The sequence below is a fragment of the Eriocheir sinensis genome, chromosome 2, assembly GCF_024679095.1.
Source record: "Eriocheir sinensis breed Jianghai 21 chromosome 2, ASM2467909v1, whole genome shotgun sequence".
In the NCBI taxonomy this organism is placed as follows: domain Eukaryota; kingdom Metazoa; phylum Arthropoda; class Malacostraca; order Decapoda; family Varunidae; genus Eriocheir; species Eriocheir sinensis.
Genome location: NC_066510.1, coordinates 31021993 through 31041992, shown reverse-complemented (window position 1 = coordinate 31041992; position 20000 = coordinate 31021993). Strand labels below are relative to the sequence as shown.

Below are 20000 nucleotides of genomic sequence, written 5' to 3'. Positions count from 1 at the left end.
CTGACTGGCTACCTTAAGGTCTGGCAATGGTTCTCACTTTGACTGACTGCATGGTTGACCGTGTGGCAATGTGACTGAATGGTTGACTAACTGACTGACTGGTTGACTGATCCTAAGTTTGCTAGAGTCAGTAGGCAGGGCTGAGTGTTAAGCAGACATGGCTGAGTGGCTGGCTGGCTGACCCACCGCCTGGCTGGCTGGCTGAGTGTGACCTACATACCGCCTGTCCCGCTACTCCCCCGGGCAGCCTCTCACACCACGCCGCCCCGTACCCCAGCCACCGCCTCCGCCTCCACCACCACCACCACCACCACTACCACCTCCACCTACCACTACAACCACCACCACTACTACGAATGCTGTCCACCTATAACCACCCCCATCATTAATTATTCCACCACTGATACCCATTCACCACCATCACCAGCACCACCAGCACCACCACCACTGCTCTCCACCTACCACCACCACCACTACCATCACTACTACGAATGCTGTCCACTTACAACTACCACTATCAATTCCACCACTGATACCCATTCACCACCACCACCACCACCACTGCTCTCCACCTACCACCACCACCACCACCACCACCACTACGAATGCTATCCACCTACAACCACCATCAATTCCACCACTGATACCGTACCCATTTACCACCACCACCACCACCACCGCCAATACCACCACTCCCATCCCTAATGATACATACCCACCTACCACCATCACCACAGACACCCACCCACTACCACAATCACTATAACCACCATCAATTCCACCACCTACCACCCACCACCACCACCACCGCTAGCTACTCAACCACTGATACCACCATAACCTACCACCACTACCATCACCACCACCACCACCACCACGTAATACTCCCCCTCCCCACTCCCCCCCCCCTTTACCGGATGTCCTTAGGCCGCAGGAATGTCCCCGTTATGCCTAGGCCTACGCGACACGCCTATAGACACCTGTAGGCCTACGTACATACATACATACATACATACATACAAAGGTGGTGATCCTCATTTCCTGTACAAGGCAATGTGATTTTTATTTTCCCTTTTTTTTCCTTCTCTTTTTTCCTGTTTCTTGCTCTCTCTTCTTTCTTTCTCTTCGTTTTCCTTTCCTTTGACCTCCTCCTGCCTCCTTCTCTCCATAACATCCTCCTCCTCTTCCTCCTCCTCCTCCTCCTCCTCCTCCTCCTTTTCTCCCTCGTAAGCCTCAAGACAACTGAAAGGCTACTCGAAAACAATAGAAAATAGGCCTAGAGAAGAAGATAAGAGGAAAGCAAAACAGCGGTGGTGGTAGTAGTAGTAGTAGCAGTGGTGGTGGTGGTGGTGGTGGTAGTAGTAGTAGTAGTAGTAGTAGTAGTAGTACTAGCAACATTGATGGACAGATTTAATGAGAGAGAGAGAGAGAGAGAGAGAGAGAGAGAGAGAGAGAGAGAGAGAGAGAGGGAATAAATACATAAATGAATGTGACGTGTGCATTCAGGTCCCAGGTGTAAGCAGGTAAGCATACACGTCTCTCTCTCTCTCTATTGATGCATGACTGATGATGATGATTTATGCGTGTGTGTGTGTGTGTGTGTGTGTGTGTGTGTGTGTGTGTGTGTGTGTGTGTAAAAGGCGGCAGCAGCAGAGCGGTCATTGGTGATGGTGGTGATGGTGGTGGTGGTGGTGGTGGTGGTGTCAGTATGACCAGACCAAAAGACCGACAGACAGGTGGCAAAGGTACACATGCTCCGTTAGACACCGCCTCCACCAGCTGCAGTGTGTGTGTGTGTGTGTGTGTGTGTGTGTGTGTGTGTGTGTGTGTGTGTGTGTGTGTGTGTGTGTGTGTGTGTGTGTGTGTGTGCGTGTGGGTCTGAATGAGTGAGTGAGCTTGGGGAAATCTTTTGCAAGTCACGTGATAATTTGAGAAAAGTTTTTAAAATCTATAATTCATGAGAAAAAAGTACCCCCCAAAAAATGTGATGGTAGGGGAGCGGAGATGGTAGCAGCAGTAATAGCAGCAGTAGTAGTAGTAGTAGTAGTAGAAATAATATTAGTAGCAGCAGTAGTAGTAGTAGTAGTAGTAGTAGTAGTAAAGGAAAGTCTGAAAATTCTGCAAATAACGGAAGGAGGGAGGGAGAGAGGAAGGGAGGAGACACTCATGATATCATCGCATGGAGGAATAGAAAAAAAAATTAATAAGCAGGTGAAAAAAGAAAGGGTTTAATTAGCGAGCCTGGCAGGTAACGAGAGGTGGAAGAATACGTGGAACAGTGCGAGAGTGGAGCTGAAAAGTGGTGCAGGGAGGGGGCGGAGGGAGAGGGTGGGAGCGGAAGGGAGGGAGGGAGAGCAGCAGGAAGTCAGCCAGCTAGTCACACATGAAGCTAGTCAGTCAGATATTTACTCCTATTAAAGCCATCCCGCCAGCTAGTCAGTCAGTCAGTTATTTATCTAGTCAGTCAGTCAACCAGTCACACACTCATCAAGAAGCTAGTCAGTTAGTTAGCTAGTCTCACTACAGCTATTCAGTCAGTTAGTCAGTCAGCCACACAGACATACACAAGGATATTAGGTCACTACGAGAGGCCAGGGGTTCTACACATGGCAGGTCTTGAAGATGGGTTATGCAGAGTTCCTTCCCATGTAACCTCCATGTAAAGTGTTCAGTTGTGTTAGCTAGATGATGATGATGATGAGCTCCTGAAGATGGGCTATGCAGAGTTCCTTCCCATGTAACCTCTATGTTAAGTTTTTAGTTGTTAGCCTCAACTATGTATCTCCTCATTTTCCTCCAGTCCTCCCCCACTATGTCGGTGAGCCAGTTCTACCTTATTTCCTTCCTGACCTAACCTAACCTAACCTATTTCCTTCCTGACCTAACCTAACCTAACCTAACCTATTTCCTTCCTGACCTAACCTAACCTAACCTATTTCCTTCCTGACCTAACCTAACCTAACCTAACCTATTTCCTTCCTGACCTAATCTAACCTAACCTAATCTAACCTATTTACTTTCTAACCTAACATAACCTAAACTAACCCAAACCTATTTCCTTCCTGACCTAACCTGACCTAACCTAACCTATTTCCTTTCTAACTTAACCTAACCTAACCTATTTCCTTTCTGACCTAACCTGACCTAACCTAACCTATTTCCTTTCTAACTTAACCTAACCTAACCTATTTCCTTTCTGACCTAACCTAACCTAACCTAACCTATTTCCTTCCTGACCTAACTTAGCCTAACCTAACCTATTTCCTTCCTGACCTAACCTAACCTATTTCCTTCCTGACCTAACCTAACCTAACCTAGCATATTTCCTTCCTGACCTAACCTAACCTATTTCCTTCCTGACCTAACCTAACCTAACCTAGCATATTTCCTTCCTGACCTAACCTAACCTAACCTAGCCTATTCCCTTCCTGACCTAGCTTAACCTAACCTAGCCTATTCCCTTCCTAACCTAACCTAACCTAACCTAACCTATTTCCTTCCTGACCTAACCTAGCCTAACCTAGCCTATTCCCTTCCTGACCTAACCTAACCTAACCAAACCTATTTCCTTCCTGAGTTTGATATATCCATCTTATACTCGCAACTGCATGTTCTAGCACCAGTTTTAAATATAAATACTTCATCTAATTCGCTCTTGTTACTCCCATTAAACCAGTTACAAACCTCAGATAGTCAGTCAAGCAGGCTCTTAGTTGTTCAGCCATCATGTCAGTCAGTCAGTTATTCAGTCATACAGCCCATGGATCAATCGGTTACATGGTTAGCCAGTCACTCAATCCGCCTGTCAAGCCATTTAGCCACCCACTCATCCATCTATTTAGCCAGTCCCTGAGTTAGCCAGTTTGCCAGCCATTACAGCCAGCTACTAATTCAGCCATCCAGCCTTTCTACTATCAACTCATCCATCCAGCCATCCAGCCATTCACTCACTCAGCCAACAGTCCGGTCAGCCATTCACTCACTCAGCCGACAGTCCACCCAGCCATTCAGTCATTCAGCCAGCCAGTAGGTCCGTCAGCCAATCACCCAGCCATTCAGTCAATCAGAAAGAAGGTCCGTCAGCCAGCCAGCCATTCAGTCATCAGCCCAGCCAGCCAGCCATTGAGGAGGTCAGCCAGCCAGCCAACCAGTCAGCCAAAACAACATTCCCAGCCCTTCGCGGTCAATGGCTACCAATATTAATGCTCTTCCGGGCTACTCAAACCTCTCTCTCTCTCTCTCTCTCTCTCTCTCTCTCTCTCTCTCTCTCTCTCTCTCTCTCTCTCTCTCTCTCTCTCTCTCTCTCTCTCTCTTTTTTTCTTCTTTTTCGCTTGTTTTTATTTTTAATCTCATCATACTACGCCCCCTCTCTCTCTCTCTCTCTCTCTCTCTCTCTCTCTCTCTCTCTCTCTCTCTCTCTCTCTCTATCTCTCTCTCTCTCTGCTTCTTCTTTTAGTCTCTCTCTCTCTCTCTCTCTCTCTCTCTCTCTCTCTCTCTCTCTCTCTCTCTCTCTCTCTCTCTCTCTCTCTCGTTCCTGTTCTCTGTTTCTTCGTTTCTTCTATTTCGCTCGTTTTTCTTTTTAATCTCATCATACTAGGCCCTTCTCTCTCTCTCTCTCTCTCTCTCTCTCTCTCTCTCTCTCTCTCTCTCTCTCTCTCTCTCTCTCTCTCTCTCTCTCTCCATTTATTTCTTTTCTCTAGCTTTCTTCCTTCTTCAACAATTCTCCTTGCTTCCTCTTCTCACCACTCCCTGTCCTCCACACTCTCTCCTCCTCCTCCTCCTCATCCGCCCCTGTCCAGCTTCCTGACCTACAAAGCCAAGCCTATAAGCGCATCGACCTGTGACGCAAGAAAACACGTGAAGGAAGAGAATGAACAAACCCTCGCCGGTGAAAAGGAGAGACAGGTCAAAAAGTAATAGTTGGACGCAAAGAAAGTGAGCCGGCAAGGTAGACAGAAACACGTAGCAGGGATATCAAGTCGAAAAGGAAGGAAAAACATTGATGAAAAACACGACTATAAGCAATACAGGTAGGTTAAAAGTAATGAATGAGAAGGTAGGTAAGAAAGGGAAGAGGAAAGGTATGTTGGTAAAGATTAACAGGTGAGGAAGCAAAGCACGTAGAGAAAGTATTGAGACAGGCAGGACTAAAAACACAGGTGAATAAAGGTAATCAGCCATCATGTCAGTCAGTCCGAAATTGACCACAGGTGAGTGAAATTAGTTAATGAGAAGGCAGGTGAGAGGACAGGTAGTTTACGTAGAGATCAACTTGTACAGAAGCGAAGGAAACAGAGAAAAAAAGGAGAAACTAACATAAACCCTAATAAGAGTATAAGGACCACAAAAGAATGAGGAAAACAACAACAACAAAAACGCAGGTAAAAACAGGTGAAAATGTGTCAGGTAAGGAAGCAAAAATACCTTGTAAAAAAAAATAACAAGAAAGCTGAACAAAGAATATTAAACAAGGGATAAAAAATGACAAAACTCGAGTTGAAGAAAGAAACAAAAGTAGTGAAAATATAACATAGACGCGAGACAAAACAAAAGACAATCGAGGCAAGAGGAAAAATATTAGAAAAAAAAACAATTCACACCTCATCATCAACCCATTTTCTTTCCTTTATTTAAATACACACCCACGCCCCCCCTACCCCTGCCACCCCCCCTCCCTTTACCTACATCTACCCCCCCCCCTTTCAACCTCCCACCACGCCGCGAATGAACGTAAAGGAGAGAGAACGTGAGAATCAGGTTGGTTACTTGTGTTTTTAGATGCAATAATGGAGGTGGTGGTGGTGGTGGTAGTAGTAGTAGTAGTAGTAGTAGTAGTAGTAGTAGTAGTAGTAGTAGCAGTAGTAGTAGTAACAGTAGTAGTAGTAGTAGTAGTAAAATAAATTATAGTTGTTATATTAGTGACAAAAAAAATCTCTCTCTCACACACACACACACACACACACACACACACACACACACACACACACACACACACACACTAATTCATTCATTCTCTTTTCCCTTGCATTCATTTTCTTTCCCCTTCTTCCTCCTACCCTTTCTTTTTTTTATTTCTTCCTTTCCAACTTTCCTTCCTGTCTCTCAAGTTTCCATTTCTCTTTTTTTTCCCTTTTATTGCTTAAGAAGACTAAAACTACCTTCTTCTTCTTCTTTCTTTTCTTTATGATCTTCTTCGACTCCTTCTTTTCCTCTTCCTCCTACCTTATCGTTCGCCTACCGTTTCCCTCCTCCTCCTCCTCCTCCTCCTCCTCCTCCTCCTCTTCCTCTTCTTCACAAAAACGCGACCGCTAAGGGCCTGGGTAGCTACGTGTTCCGCTTAAAAGCTAGGCCGAAAAGAGGAGGAGGAGGAGGAGGAGGAGGAGGAGGAGGAGGAGGAGGGTAAGAATGTAAGAGGAAAAAAAAAAAAACGATAAACGGAAGATCGAGGAGTAGGAGGAGGAGGGGAAGGAGGAGGCGGAGGTGGAGGAGAAAGAAGAAATAATGAAAGAGACAGACAATTCACTAACTCTTCACGAACTGATTTACTCACCCGCCAAGACAGACAGAAAGACAGACAGACAGACAGACAGGCGCTCAAACGGTTACCTCTAAAAGAACGTCCTCAACTAACTTGGAGAAGATTTACGATAATTGCTCAGGTTTCAGCGTCTTCGCCAATGGGACTTGAGGCACCTGGACGGCTGGTACCAACTTACGACCTCGGGAAGCTTACGAGGTTGCAAATGGACTAACAGTATACGTGTGGCAACGGGAACACTTCATTCTTCATCGCCTTCTACACAGTGACACACGAGAAAAAAAAGTCAGGTTCTGTTCCAACAACCATACGAAGAAAACTGGACTGCTGAACTGCCACTTGAAGACCACATTGACAAATATAAGAACATAAGGACATAAGAACGTAAGGAGTCTGCAAGAGGCCGGTTAAAAGAAGAGGTGAAACGGGTTCTGTATGAGTTCTGGAAAAAATTGGGAAAAGCAGCGGACTACAACCACCCAAGAACAGACAGGAGGAAGCGAAGGAGAGGCCGTCGCAAAGGCTATCTCCCCGACCTACAACTGAACGGGACTCACGCTGCGCTCCGCCTAATCCCCGAGACTGGCAGCACAATGGATGATGGAGCACGGGTTTGTAGACTTGAATAATAAACATCTATAGGCCTAAGCCTCTACGAATCAACTACGAACCCGCTGGTCTGGGTTCTGAACGGCTTAAAACTTGCGGCATTGTACAGTTGAATAATAAACATCTATAGGCCTAGAGCTCTACGAATCCACGACGAATCTCCCCTGGGTGATCAGCGCGCAGCTCACCCATCTGTTCAGCCTCCCATTCGGGCTGGTCGATAAATGGGTACCTGGAGAAATGGGATGAGGAGGTGTGAATTGTTTTTCTTGTATTTTGTTTTCTCTTTCCTCGATTGTCTTTTGTTTTGTCTCGCGTCTATGTTATAGTTTCACTACTTTTGTTTCTTTCTCCAACTCGAGGTTTGTCATTTTTTATCCCTTGTTTAATTATTTTTGTTCAGCTTTCTTGTTTTTTTTTTACAAGGTATTTTTGCTTCCTTACCTAACTCATTTTTACCTGTTTTTACCTGCGTTTTTTTGGTTGTTGTTGTTTTCCTCATTCTCATTTGGGGAGGATAAATTAAGGTTACCCAAACGTCCCACTGCCCATGTGTCCCCCGGGGTAATGGGTTCTTACTCCCCACAGGGTCAAGGGTCAATGAAACGGGGATGAGCACCGAGGCCACGCGAACCTATGGCATACACCTCCAACTTTACCTTACCTTAAAAAACAGAACTTAAGGTTATAGAAATAAGACAAACTTCTATAAGGCACACACAACTTAACATAACCAAACTTTGAGCTTTCTTGAGGCTAACGACGCTGCGGAGTCTCAAAACGTATACTCAGAACTTGGTGAGAACTTGGTGCTCGAATCTGCAAGACGCGAAGAACTTGCAGCAGAGTGGTACAACAAGTTATTCCTACCCCGTGCAGTGTATTTACCGCGGCCTGTGAACATCGTCAAGGGGCGTCCGTAAAACACAGCCGCTGCATCCTCCTCTCCCCGCCTCGCAGCCCCAGGAAGCCGCCGCAGCCACAGCCACGACGGCGACAGCAGCCCGGAAGGAGGAAGTAACGGGGCAGGCGACGTGTGTGTGAGCCTTGCAGTAACGCGATGACAAGAGGTAGAGAATGTTACGGTACTTAGTTAAGCCTTTTTTGATTGGTGAGATTTTATAAGTTATATGGAGAGTGTTTTAAAATAAGGATTGGACAAGATACATTAAGCCTTGCAATAACACGATGGAAAGAGGTAGAGAATGCTACGGAAGTTAGAAGATACTGTTTACGAGTGTGATGTTGTTAGTTATATGGAGAGTGTTGTAAGGAGTGGACAAGAAACATTGCTCCGTCTCCATCAATCCGTCCGTGTGAGAACGGGAAGACGTGTGTGTGTGTGTGTGTGTGTGTGTGTGTGTGTGTGTGTGTGTGTGTGTGTGTGTGTGTGTGTGTGTGTGTGTGTGTGTGTGTGTGTGTGTGGGTGGGTGTGTGGGTGTGTGGGTGGGTGTGAGAGCCTTGCAGTAATACGACACTATGACTATAAGTGTATATTATGTTACGGTAGTTAAAATAAGACGATGTTTATGGGTGTGATGTTGTTAGGAATCAAATGAAAAGGAGTAGTTTAGTGTTATTAGTGGAAAAAACATTAACCCACCACTATGACTATAAGTGTATATTATGTTACGGTAGTTAAAGTAAGATGATGTTTATGGGTGTAGAGTTATAAAAGTCATATGGAGAGAAGTATTGTAGTGTTAGTGAAGAAGAAACATTAATCCACCGGCAAGAGGTAGTTAGAAGCTAGAGGTAGTTAGAGGCAGCTAAGAAGAGGACATTTATGGGTGTGATACTACTTTGGGTTTTATAGGGAAGAGAAATTCAGTGTTAGTAGTAAGAAAATATCAATCCATCAATCCGTGTGTGAGGGTGGGGGAGTGAGGAGGAGGGGGGGGGGGGTTCAGTTCTAATACGCACGCACGCAGTCGAGTGTGGAGTAAATATATACGCATGTCGGGTTCGTTTTCTGTGCTTATCGAATATTAACAAGCAGAACGCCTTCCTGTGTACACGGCCCCGCCCCGCCTGCCTCCTCGGTGGCCTGGATACTACTCGATAAACACACACACACACACACACACACACACACACACACACACACACACACACACACACGCAAGAAAAAGTGGCAATGTCGAAACTGGTTGGACTCATTCCTGCCACGATTTGTACAGCGATTACTCTAACAACAGCGGCAACAACTACAATATAATAACGAAAATAACAAAAACATTACCGCTCTTACTGCTGCCACTACTGCTGCTGCTACTACTACTACTACTACTACTACTACTACAACTACTACTACGACGACGACGACTATTACTATTACTACTACTACTACTACTACTACTGATAATAATAATAATAATAATTCGACATACCTAATTACAGGACAAAGAAGAATGAAAAAATCAACATATATAGGACTTGAAAACGCTGAGATAGATAGATAGATAGAGAGAGAGAGAGAGAGAGAGAGAGAGAGAGAGGGTAGGGTGGAATGACCAGGGTTGAGAGGGGGGGATGGGGTTCTCGTGACCACCTGTCCGTGTTAAGTGATCCACAAGAACAGCCAGGTGGAGGCCGCTGGACCGGAAACGTTACCGTCCACTAAACCCTCAAGCCCCCCCCCCCTCCCCCCCACGCTCACCTGTGGAGTCGTTTGTGTACCCAGGCCCAAGATACAGAGAAGGGGCCTTTACCTGTGTCTTGCCCAGGCCTACAGAGATCTTCCAGTCAGCTCTATAACGCTTTAATTTGTTAAGTATTATAAAAGCAAAGTGTTAGGGCAGGGACATATCGCTAGGCCTTGGTAATGGTTATATGAATTGCTTTTTTTGCTACATTACAGTCGTGTGTTGCCTAGGCCTATGGAGACAGCAGTTCCAGGCCATATGTTACGGTCATAAAAGTAAAGTATTAGTACAGGAAATTATAGCCTCCGAAGTGCAGTGGTCAGCGTGCCTGGCTACGATTCTGCGGACCTGAGTTCAATTCCCAGCCCGGGCAGTCGGCGTAAAGCTCACCTAGCAATTCATTCTCTCTTCCGGGCTGATCGAAACATGGAGAAGGTAAACTGTGGCAATCCGGATGTCACACTATCCCGACACAAGCTCAAGGGCCAATGTGACGAAGATGAGCACCGAGGCCTCGCGCAGCTATAAGGTATGCCACCAACTTTACCTCGGTCGGCGATGGTAAAATGAATAGTGTTTTTATCGCTTTTTTGAGTCTGGAAATGTGCAGTTACTTCCCCCCACTCCACACACACACACACACACAAAAAAAAAATACTACTAGATATCTATTAAGCCCAGCGAGGAGGAAAGCTCACCACAATGGAGCAACAAAGACCGGCGAGTGTCTTTGGAAAATGCACCTTTGGAAATGCCGTGAAAGAAAACCGCCGCGTCACGCAGAGCTTACACTGATGACTGTTAGAAGATTTTAGCGAGTGTGATGACTCTCTCTCTCTCTCTCTCTCTCTCTCTCTCTCTCTCTCTCTCTCTCTCTCTCTAAGATCATTCACGGCACATGGATCATTATTTCTCTCGCATTGAAGTTTCTGGATCACTAGTTTGATTCTTCGGCGTTGAGGTTTTTCTTTATCTTTTTTTTCCACTGTATAAGATTTTAGCGTGTCCGAAAACTCTCTCTCTCTCTCTCTCTCTCTCTCTCTCTCTCTCTCTCTCTCTCTCTCTCATACACACACACACACAGGATCGTTCACGGAATATGGATCATTACTTTTCTTGCATTGATATTTCTGGATCATTATTTTGCTTCGTTTTCTTTTTCATTCTTTTTTTTTTTGGGGGGGGGGGGAAGGGAGGGATAAACTACTACATTTTAAGGGTGTATGAAAATTTCTTTAAGGAGGGGAGGAAGTTTTATGATCTTTTGTGGCGTCGAGAAGCTTAGGACGAAATTCAAGGGAGAAATATTTTAAATCCGCTGACTTTGTCCTTAGAGTTTAAGTGAGGCGTGAGGCTTTTTTTTTATTCTTGTTGTTTACGCTGCAGTTCAAAGGTTAAAGCCCCCATCGCGTTTATATTTCCTGGACTTATATATAATTACGTAAATACTGTTGGCGTTGCAATTACGTAAAGACCTCAGTGGATTCTTTTGTTGTTAGTCTTTCTTTCCCTTGAGCTGATTCCGTTACTGTGAAAAAACATTCTAAGACAATTTAATTTTCAAGCATAAAAACGTCCACTCGTTTGTTGATGATGATGATGATGATAGTGATGAGGATGTCTCGTCTTCCTGGAAAGGTGTTGTCACGTACTCCCCTTCGTCACGTCTCTCTCTCTCTCTCTCTCTCTCTCTCTCTCTCTCTCTCTCTCTCTCTCTCTCTCTCTCTCTCTCTCTCTCTCTCTCTCTCTCTCTCTCTCTCTCTCTCTCTCTCTGTTTCAATTTTTTTCTCGCTTTCCCATTTTTTTTCTTTTTAGCATACTACACCTCTCTCTCTCTCTCTCTCTCTCTCTCTCTCTCTCTCTCTCTCTCTCTCTCTCTCTCTCTCTCTCTCTCTCTCTCTCTCTCTCTCTCTCTCTCAAAAATTGCCAAAAATATTAAGAAAATTAACTTGTCTACTCCAATCAAGTATTTAAAAATGGAGAGAATGATTTGTGCGTAGGAAAAACAAATAAACAACTATAAAACAAAATCACATAAGAAAACTTTGATCTTAGGAGTGAAATTCGATGCTCCCGTAAAAAAAAAAAATAACAAATACTTCAAATACTCTTTCTTTTATTTTAACGACAGATGGACTCAAGTAGCTATCCATTTGAAGACACAGGGAAACTTGGTGGGTGTGTGTGTGTGTGTGTGTGTGTGTGTGAGAGAGAGAGAGAGAGAGAGAGAGAGAGACTGCTACTTTAAAACTTTCTTCACGTGACACTCTATAACATTCTAACCATAGGGGATTTTTTTTCTTGAAGGGAATCCAGAGTAATGCATGAAAAAAAAAATGAAAAAAAAGAAAGAAAAAAGCAAGCAAGCAAATAACACGGTGTACTTAAAGGCGATAATCTTACACTGTCTTTTCCTGAATTCGCCTCTTGCAAAGTATCTTATTCTACACATTTATTTAATTATCCAGTCACTATCTTATTTTCTTTATCCTATCTCTTAATCTTACTTTATCTTTATTTACTTGCCCATGTATTTATTTACCTTATTATTCATCTCCATATTGATTGATTTTTTTTCGTTTTGTTATTATTTTTTTTTTTTTTGCTAAATTAAACAATCTTGCAAAAATATACCCCCTTACTTAAACACACACACACACACACACACACACACACACACACACACACACACACACACACACACACACACACACACACACACACACCTAAGGATACGAATTTCAAGCCGGATGTTTTGATGTTGTTGTTGTTGTTGTTGTTAAGAAAAGGATGTTTGGCTAAATTTCGTCTTGGTCACGTCTTTTGTTTCCTTGTTCTCTCTCTCTCTCTCTCTCTCTCTCTCTCTCTCTCTCTCTCTCTCTCTCTCTCTCTCTCTCTCTCTCTCTCTCTCTCTCTCTCTCTCTCTCTCTCTCTCTCTCTCTCTCTCTCTCTCTCTCCGTCCTTAATTAAATTTTTATTTTAAACCACATCCTGAGAAAACTTGATCAACGAGTCAGGCGCGGATGGAGGACAAGGAGGAGGAAGAGGAGGAGGAGGAGGAGGAGTTGGAGGTGGTGATGGAGAAGAAGGAAGAGGTGGAAGAGGAGGAGAAGGAGGAGGAAGAGGAGTTGGAGGTGGTGATGGAGAAGGAGGAAGAGGTGGATAAGTAGGAGAAGGAGGAGGAAGAGGAGTTGGAGGTGGTGATGGAGAAGGAGGAGGAAGAGGTGAAAGAGGAGAAGGAGGAGGAGGAGGAAGAGGAGTTGGAAGTGGTGATGGAGGAGAAGGAGGAAGAGGTGAAAGAGGAGAAGGAGGAGGAGGAGGAAGAGGAGTTGGAAGTGGTGATGGAGGAGAAGGAGGAAGAGGTGAAAGAGGAGAAGGAGGAGGAGGAGGAAGAGGAGTTGGAAGTGGTGATGGAGGAGAAGGAGGAGGAAGAGGTGAAAAAGGAGAAGGAGGAGGAGGAAGAGGAGGATAAGAAAGAAAAGTGGGTACAGGGAAACACAGGTACAGAAAACAAAACAAATGAACACAAAAGCGAAGCAGAACAGGAGACAACATCGAAGAAGGAGAAAAAATAAGGGAAGAAAAACGTAAGGAGTAGTATACGAGAACAGGTAGAACAGAAGTGAGTAAGTAAGCAGAGTATGAAGAATAAAAAGAAGAAAAAGTAGAGTAAGAAGCAGAACATGAGTGACTAAGAAGGAGAAATCAACACAACAAACATGAGGTAAACAAGAGAAGGATAAAAAAGTAGCAAATAAAAAAAAAATCAAGCAAAAAAGGAGTTATCAAGTAGAGTCAACAGAGTGAGGAGATGAAATAAAAACAACAATACAATAATAAATCAAGCAGGAAAGGTGTAATTAAGAAAAAAAGAATAGGTAGGCACAGTATATAGACCAAGATGCATAATTAGAGCCATCAATATTTGGTCTCTCTCACCTAACTACCTTCTTCACACAATTAAGAACGGTGATAACAGTCCGCTATGCTTGTGGTAACGTGGAGAGACGGGAGGAAGGGGTGTGTGGCTCGGGGCAGGGGAGAGGGGTGACAGACGGGGAGTTGACAAAGGGGTGATGTGACTTGTAGGGGATGAGGGAGAAGGAGGGGTAGATGGAGGGGTGTTAAAGGGCTTTCTACCACACATTCCCCTTTCCCCTCCCCTCCCCTCCCCTCCTTTTTCAGTTTCTTGCCCTTTGAAGAAGAAGAGAAAGAGGAGTAAGAAGAAGAAGAAGAAGAAGAAGAAGATGGAGAAAGAGAAGAAAAAGAAGAAAAAGAAGAAGAAGAAGAAGAACAACAACAACAACAACAACAACAACAACAAGATGACTACGGTTGAAAATGAGGCGGTGGAAGAAGAAGAAGAAGAAGAAGAAGATGAAAGGGAGTAATCATATGTAACAGACAACCACGTAACAGTAACAGCAACAGACGACAACTGAAGTAATAACAACAACAGCATCATCATCATCAACAACAATAACAACAGTAATAATAACAATAAAACATGGGAGCGGTATAAACCATGTGACAGACAGGCTTACGGGTTTAACAGACAAGTGTAGACGGACCGAGTAACAGAACAAGTAGAAAAAATAATAAAGAGAATGTCAAATGTGAAGGGGATACATAATTAAAAGAGTAACACTAAATAACAGAACCTAACACTCTGAACCACCCCCACTACTACTACTACTACTACTACTACTACTACTTCTATGGCTGCAGCAAAAGTTCCACCGTTCACTCAAAATTCCAGAGTATTTAAGATTTTTTTTAGTCTGCCACACCATAACTGTTTCCACATCGTCCCGTAACGTATGGCCGCAGGAGGGAGGGAGGGAGGGTAGGGAGGGTAGGCTATAAGGGAAGGAGGAGCACAAGGAAGTAAGGGGAGAAAGGAAGAAGCCAGAGGGCGGAAGGAGAGAGACAGGAGGGAAAACGGAAGAAAGGGAGAGATTGATAGATAGATATAGAGAGAGATAGAGAGGTGAGGGAGGGGGGATGAATGAGAGGAATAAGAGGGAGGAAGGATGTAGGGGAAGAAGAGTACGGTAGTGAGCAGGGAGAATGGAGAGGTGGAGAGAAGAAGCAAAAAAGAAAAAATGAGTAGAGGAAAACACGGAGGAGGAAAAGCAATGGAACGAGAGAAAAAGAGAAAAGAAAAGGAAGGAAGAAAAAGCAGGAGGGAAGGAAGGAAGGAGGGAGGGAGGAAGTTACGAATGAAGAAACGAAAACAGAGATACCGATGGAAGGAAGGAAGGAAGAAAGAAAGGAAGGAAGGAAGAAGGAAGGAAAGGAAGAAAGGAAGGAAGGAAGGAAGGAAGGAAGAAGGAAGGAAGAAGGAAGGAAGGAAGGAAAAAGGAAGGAAGGAAGGAAGGAACGAAGGAAGGAAGAAAGAAAAAGAAGCAACGGAAGGAGAGAAGGCAGACAGGCGAGGAACGGAAAGGAAGGAAGGAAGGAAGGAGGGGAGGGAGAGGAGGGGAAAGGCAGGGAGGTCATTTCCGTTCCTTTCCGTTCCCAGGTATTCCCTTCGGCAAGGCTACACGTCTCTTCCTGACCCCCTCTACCCCGCCCCCCCTCCGCCGGTGAGTGAGTGAGTGAGTGAGTGCGTGATTTTGCTTCATAGTTGCACGTCATTCTCTCTCTCTCTCTCTCTCAGCGCCATGTTCCCAACGCGTCTCGCCTCGGGTCGGTGTGACTCATGAACGTTCTATAAGTTTTTTTTTTTTGTGTGTGTGTGTGTGTTAGTGGTGATGTTTAATAGATTTGTCTCCTGTTGTACTTTTTTTTTCTTTCTCTGTCTCTCTTGTTTTACGCGTTCAGTACATTGTCGCCAGCTTTGTTATGGTGTCGTTTATGGCTGTTCAATGAGTCGGTTATTTAGCGTGTTATGAAGGAGTGGAAGCAAAAGGAGGAGGAGGAGGAGGAGGAGGAAGGAGGAATAGGGAAAGGCAAGAGAAAAAGGAGGAGGAAGAAGCAAAGAAGCCAAGCAAAAAAGGAAAGACAAGAGAAAAAAAAGAGAAATTGAAAGGAGAAAGAAAGTAAAAAAGTAGTAGGCCTATGTAGAAGCAGGAAGGAAGGAAGGAAGGAAGGAAAGGAAGGAAGAAGCGAAGACGGACGGAAGTTACGAAAAGAGAGAGAGAGAGAGAGAGAGAGAGAGAGAGAGAGAGAGAGAGAGAGAGAGAGAGAGATAACAACGGAAGGAGGGAAGGAAGGAAGGAATAACAAGGGAACGGATAACAAGGGAAGGAAGGAAGGAAGAGTGAAGGAAGGAAGGAAGGAGAGGAAGTTAATTGGTTTGCCGAGAAAGGTGGTCACGTCTTTACCTATTTTGTATATATATTTTTTTTTGTATATTGCTTTGTCCTCAAGCTGCCATCTTTACCGTGAAACCAATCAGTATATCTATTTGCCTTTCTATCTATCTACGTATCTATCAACTTGTGTATCTATTTATATAATCTATCTACTGGACGATCTATTTATTTACCTGTCTACCTGTCTGCCTATCTATCTATCTATTTACCTGTCTGAGTCTGTCTTTCTGTCTATCTTGTGAACCATACATGTGCCTCCCTGCCCTAGTATCCTCCTCCTCCTCCTCCTCCTCCTCCTCCTCCTCTTCCTCTTTACCTATTCGGTCGTTCTTCTACTGTAAAATCTTCTTCATCATTACTATCTTCATTCGTCTTCCTTCTCCTCCACTCCTGCTCCCTACCCAACTCCTCCACCTTTCTCCTCTTCTTCCTCTTTATCCACCCCGTCCTCCTCCTCCTCCTCCTCCTCCTCCTATTTACCCATTCGGTCCTTCTTCTACAATAAATCTTCTTCATCATTACTGTTATTATTCGTCTTCCTTCTTCTTCACTCCTCCTCCACCTTTCTCCTCTTCTTCCTCTTTATCCAACCCGTCCTTCCCCTCCTCCTCCTCCTCCTCCTTATCCACCCAGTCTTCTTACGTCTCACCTTTTTCTCCCTACTGCTTCTCCACTTCCTCCTTGCCCAGCCCTCCTCCTCCTCCTCTTCCTCCTCCTCCTCCTCCTCCCCTGCGGCACCTGATGGGACATTCCACAATACAAGAAAAAAAAAGGCTCCTCCCAAAAATGGCTACCTGCGGCACACCTGAGATGGCACGCTACGATGACCTGCCCCGGCGTCGCCCTCTCTCGGCGTTAGAAGGAAGTGGAAGGAGACGGGTCAGCGCGCCGGAGTGATGCCTCAGATCGATAGATAGACAGATAGATGGGTAGATAGTTAGATAGATAGATAGTATGGTTTGTATAACTGTTCTATATTCCTCTATAAAACGGAGACTTGAGGAGGAAAATGCATAAGTTGATTGTGATATTTTTCGGAGGTTTCTGTGCCTGTCTCTCTGTCTATCTCTCTATCTCCTTTTGCCATAAGAGAGAAGTAAGGATAAACACTGGAAAGGGTACCGAAAACACAACTCCACAACCCACAACAACAACGACGTCTACACAGCGGACAACCCTCGACATTCGCAGTCCCAACATTCGCGGCTTTCAACTTTCGCGGTTCTCAACTTCACTGCAAACCTCAAATCAAACATGGCGGACCTGTAACCTCAGATCTTAACGCCCCGGAATGTTACACGCGTCGGGAGCAGAAATGGGGAGCTTCACAATGACTCCCTTTCGGCGGCTGAGTCACGGGAGGATGAGGAAGAGGAGGAGGAGGAACAGGTGAACAGGTGAGATCCGGCGCTAATGAGGGAAGATGAGGGAGAATGGCGCCCTAAAACCTTCTTCGGCGCTGTGATGACACGTCGCCGGATGCATCTACACGACAGACGAGGAAGGCGAGGAGGGAGAGAGAGAAGAGGAAGCGAGGTGAAAAGAGGGGAGAGAGGCGAAGGAAGGTGACTAGAAAAGGAAACGAAGAGAAAAAACGATGAGGAGGTGAGGGGAGAGGAAAGGAAGAGAGGTAGAAAGAGAAGAGGGGAGAGGGGTGAAGAAGGAGGGCGAGGAAAGACGAGAGGGAAGGGACCGAAGAGGGGAGAGGGAAGGAGGAGAGGAGAAAAGAGGAAAAGGAAAAAAGGAAGAAAAGGAATGAGAGGAGAGATGAGATGGAAGGAGGTGAGAGAAGGAAAAGAGAAAAGAGAAGGTGATGGAGGAAGAGGAAAGGCGAAGTGAAGTAAATGGGAAAGAGGGAAGATTGAGGAAAGCGACAGGAAAGGGACGAAGAGGAAAGGAGAGGAGCGAAGAGGGAGGGAGAGGGAGACGAAGAGGGAACGTGAGGGGTAAGGAGGGAAGAAGGGGAGCAAAGAGGGAAGGTAAGGGACGAGCCGGAGCATTAAATAATCTGCGGCGTAAATATGAAGAAAAAAAAAGGTCAGAGCAGTGATAGATAACATTTTGCGCAGTGACGTGTGCGTGTGTGTGTGTGTGTGTGTGTGTGTGTGTGTGTGTGTGTGTGCCTGCCCAGCTCTGTCAGGCGTGTCGAAGCGTCTCTATCATTCCTTCGAGATGGCACACACACACACACACACACACACACACACACACACACACACACACACACACACACACACACACTCAAGACACACACTTCCCGTTGTCCCAAATTTCAGGCGAGGTCAATCTAGGTCACAAGTGCGGGGTAGGACCGAGGCCTACGAGGTGGGTAGCATCAAGCGTGACCTCGCATCCCCCCCCCCTCTCTCTCTCTCTCTCTCTCTCTCTGTCAAGGTTACGAGGACGCCGGTCGCCATGTTCCCGCGGTGACCAGCTGACCAACAGGTGACCAGGAAGGCGAGACACACACACACACACACACACACACACACACCATTACTCACCTCACTATCGCAAGTCTTGGTATGTTCGTATGCGGCCACAACCACCTCCGCCACCTCCAGCACCACCAGCAGCGCCTCCACCTCCACCTCCACCAGGTCCCAAGTCCTCGAAACAATCCACGCTATCCACTCGACTATCCCCGCGACTCCCTCTGTCTGTCTGGCACTCACAACTACCGCTACGACGCCCTCCCTGCACTCATGGTTAGGCCGCGTTCAGCTCTCCGGTATGTCCACAGCGGGAGTCTGCGGGTACGGTAAAAGACCAGTTGGGGACCACGCCACTCTACAACAGCAGGCAACCCTCCCGCCACAAGCTCTGGGGCGACACTGAACTTGAGACTCGAGCCACGGTAGGAGTCCCCCCCCCCCACACACACCACACATCACCCCCTCCTCCTCCCCCTTACCCCCAGCCCGGATCCCTCCCAGCGGCCCCCCTCAGACGCATACTCCCTCCCTCCTCGGTCCCGCCTCACCTCCCCGCCCTTAGACATTGCTCATCCTCCGTGCCTGGTTAAAAACACACACACCTACACATACCTCGCTGCACTGACACCATTCCCGGCCCTGTGAGGATAGAGACAACACAGGGCACTTGGTATAGGCGTAAAGGAACCCCTCAGGAAGCCTCTCGGTACCCTGTCGGCCACCATACGGCGCGGCGGGAGAGGCAGTGGGAAGAACACCTACTTTTCTGCTCTTAGTAGGTTACGTTCGCCAAGGGAATTCGCCTCTTATTATACCGTTGCTTCGGCCGCCGGGTGTGGCTGCCGCGGCCCAGCTCCTAGACGAGGAAGGTGGCTGGCTGGCTAGGTAGGGAAAGGTGGACTTGGCTAGATGGGTAGGTAGGTGGATATAGGTATGCAGGGATGTTCTGGAGTTGGTAAGTATGGTATGGTTAGATTTGACTAGAAAAGGTGAAGTGAGGTAAGTTTATATAGGATGGGAGAACGGTAGGTAGGAATAACTAGGCAAGGTAACACAGGTACTAAGTAGATATGGTTAGACTTGACTAGGAAGGAAGGTGAAGTGAAGTAAGTATATATATATAGGATGGTGGGACGGTAGGTAGGCAAAGTAAGATAGGTAAGTAAGTATAGTTAGACTTGCCTAGGAAGGAAGGTGAAATGAGAAGGTAGGGTACATATAGGTAAGTTTAAAGGTAGGTAAAGAGGTAAATATCGATGTTCTGGATTAGGTAAGAAGGTATTAAGTTAGGTAGGAAAGAAAGGCAAGAAGGTAAAGATATGGATGGACTAGAATAAATAGTAAGGTAAGGTAAGGTAAGGTAAAGTAAGGTGAGGTAAGGTTGTATGGATGGATGGATGGTTAATTGAAGACGTCATTTTGTTAACTCTCTCTCTCTCTCTCTCTCTCTCTC

General features: G+C 45.7%; 1 protein-coding gene across 1 annotated transcript in view; it reads right to left on the bottom strand.

Annotated features, from left to right (window-relative positions):
* LOC127002686 (uncharacterized) overlaps positions 1–18953 on the bottom strand; it is a 53263-nt gene extending 34310 nt beyond the window's left edge. Inside the window, exon 1 of the mRNA XM_050868752.1 lies at positions 18617–18953. The gene's annotated coding sequence lies outside the window, so the exon portion shown is untranslated. The remainder of the gene's footprint in view (positions 1–18616) is intronic.
* Between the last annotated feature and the right edge of the window lie 1047 nt (positions 18954–20000).